Source organism: Sinocyclocheilus rhinocerous, unplaced genomic scaffold (genome assembly GCF_001515625.1).
Source record: "Sinocyclocheilus rhinocerous isolate Xijiao unplaced genomic scaffold, SAMN03320098_v1.1 scaffold1144, whole genome shotgun sequence".
NCBI classification, from domain to species: Eukaryota; Metazoa; Chordata; class Actinopteri; order Cypriniformes; family Cyprinidae; genus Sinocyclocheilus; species Sinocyclocheilus rhinocerous.
In genome coordinates, this window is record NW_015654501.1 from 172,225 (window position 1) to 175,000 (window position 2,776).

Here is a 2,776-nt window from a genome sequence, read left to right on the forward strand (position 1 = left end):
CGTTTCTGGACCTTGATCCTGTTACTTACATTGCTGTCTATGGAGGGTCAGAGAGCTCTCAAAATGCATCAGAAATATCTTAATTTGTGTTCCGAAGATGACTGGAGGTCTTACGGGTTTGAAACGACATCAGGGTGAGTAATTAATGACAAAATAAAGCAATAAGCCCCAGGAAGCCGTGGTTTACAGTGAATTTATAACAGCTAATGGGCGTTGTTAGGTACAACGCTAAGCAGAGTGCACAACCCCCTTAGCTGTTATAAATTCACTGTAAACCACGGCTTCACGGGGCTTATTGCTTTTATAAAACTGTTATTCCATATACGTAGTAAGGTTTCACAAAATAAAACAGAGCAAATAAAGTGTAATGATATTAATAAAAACATTATTCTTCCGCTAAACAATGTAGTTCCTCAAACGGTTGTGGTTCCAACAAAGTGGTTGCTGAGCAACACACAAATGTAAACAAAGGTGTATGTTTGCAGAGTAATTTACAACAGCTTCGAACTTGGCTCAACCAATCAGAATCAAGGACCAGAACTATACGTTTTTTAATTTTCATTTGGGAGTGGAGTAACATATTATTGTGCTTAATATTAATATTTAATTCTTAAATTTTAATATTTAATTCTCTCTCTCTTTTTCTCTCTCTCTGTATAAATATAGTATAAAAGTGTCTCTCTCTATCATTTAAATTAATAATAAAAATCACAATAATAATAATGTTATTTTATTTTAATCAACGCTATTTTATTAAAGTGTAATACTTTTATTTATATTTTATTATATATAATCTTAATAATGAATAATACTTATTGTAATTAATCATAATATTATTTGATATTATGCTAAGAACAATATTTGGTTTGATTATAATATGAAGAATTGCGTAAATTGCATACTAAATTTGCCCCCAATAATAATTGTTTGATAATAATGTTAGATCTGGTTTCATAATATTAAGAAAAATGACTAACATAACGTAGGTCTACATATACGCAGTATAACTTTTTGTTGGTTTATAGATTTCTTTTTGTGTTTTTTATGCCTAAATCAAGTACAACAGGTTGTTTTTGGAGATCTAAGAGTTAATTCACTCTGGCACAGATGGTCACACAGTATAATCCTCTTTCAGAGGAGTCCCACTTCTCCTCCTCCTCCTCTCTGGATGAAGGTCTGCCTGTGATAATTAGCCTAATGGAATGAATGAGTGTGGATAGACAATATGCAGCTGTGGCACATCCGTGGCTCATCGTCGTGGGTGGAAAGTGACACTCCTCACAGGAGGCAACGCCATGATTTCAAACGCTGTGTCTGTTTCGTCCGGAGGAAGGAGTGCTGCTTATTGTGAGAAAACCTGTTGGATTCTCTAACTGGATTACATCAGAAATATTGTCAAAGTTTGGAGGTTTGGTGTTGGAGGATTTGGCAGCCGAGGAGAATGAATCTGTGCCTGCAGGGTAAGCTGGTGTGTGGAATTAGGACAGAGCATCAAGATGGTTCTGTTTGGCTAATAAAAAGGCCTGTTTTTCAATTGTTTTAGTGGAATATGCAGTCTGTGCATTGGTTAAGTAAGAGATCAAAGCTAAAATTAAAGAATGTGAATATAGATTACAGACTAAAGTATTTATTTGTGTGAGAGCTGTCAATGCAACTATTTTCTTTATGAAATAATTATTGGTTTCTATAATGATTTTATAATGATATTTTGAGTACTGCCAGATGAACTGATATATTCTTTGAATGTCAAACTTAGCAGTGTTACAAATCATGTGAGGTTTGTTGTCTTTGTCTCTAGCATTTTAAAGTGTTGCTTGTTTTCATATTTTACAGTTCTCCTTTCAGACTTTCACGCCTCACTTGAAAAACAGACAAAACATTTTCAAGGACTTGGGTTTTTTTCTGTTCAAAAGTGACTAATATCTAGCAGCTCTGACTAACATGGGTGCTGTTAAGTGCATGAAGTAAGCATTAATGATGTTGGTCAGCATTGGATAGTCAGCATTATAGAAATCATTTGCTGTCAATGCAACTATTTTCTTTATGAAATAATTATTGGTTTCTATACTGATTTTATAATGATATTTTGAGTACTGCCAGATGAACTGATATATTCTTTGAATGTCAAACTTAGCATGTGTTACAAATCATGTGAGGTTTGTTGTCTTTGTCTCTAGCATTTTAAAGTGTTGCTTGTTTTCATATTTTACAGTTCTCCTTTCAGACTTTCACGCCTCACTTGAAAAACAGACAAAACATTTTCAAGGACTTGGGTTTTTTTCTGTTCAAAAGTGACTAATATCTAGCAGCTCTGACTAACATGGGTGCTGTTAAGTGCATGAAGTAAGCATTAATGATGTTGGTCAGCATTGGATAGTCAGCATTATAGAAATCATTTGACACTTTTTTAAAGTTCTATGCTAATTATTATTTTTTTATTTTCAAACAATGGAAGCTTGTTTCTACCTGGGGCCTGTTTCATGAAACAAGTTTACCAAATAAGCCAGGTTTATTTCCGTTAGTCTGACTTATTGTCAGCTGATTTGGTTCAAAATAAGTCAGACTAACTGAAATAAGCCTGGCTTATTTGGTAAACTTGTTTTATGAAATGTGCCTCGAGGCATTAAAAGTTATCATATTTTCTCCATTGCATCAAATCGCTTTGTGTTGACTCGAATCAAAATCGGATCGCACTGCATCGTAACAGGGGTGAATCGTATCGCATTGCATCGGTAGCTGCTTCATATGTATCTTTAATGTATCGTATCGTTGGCTA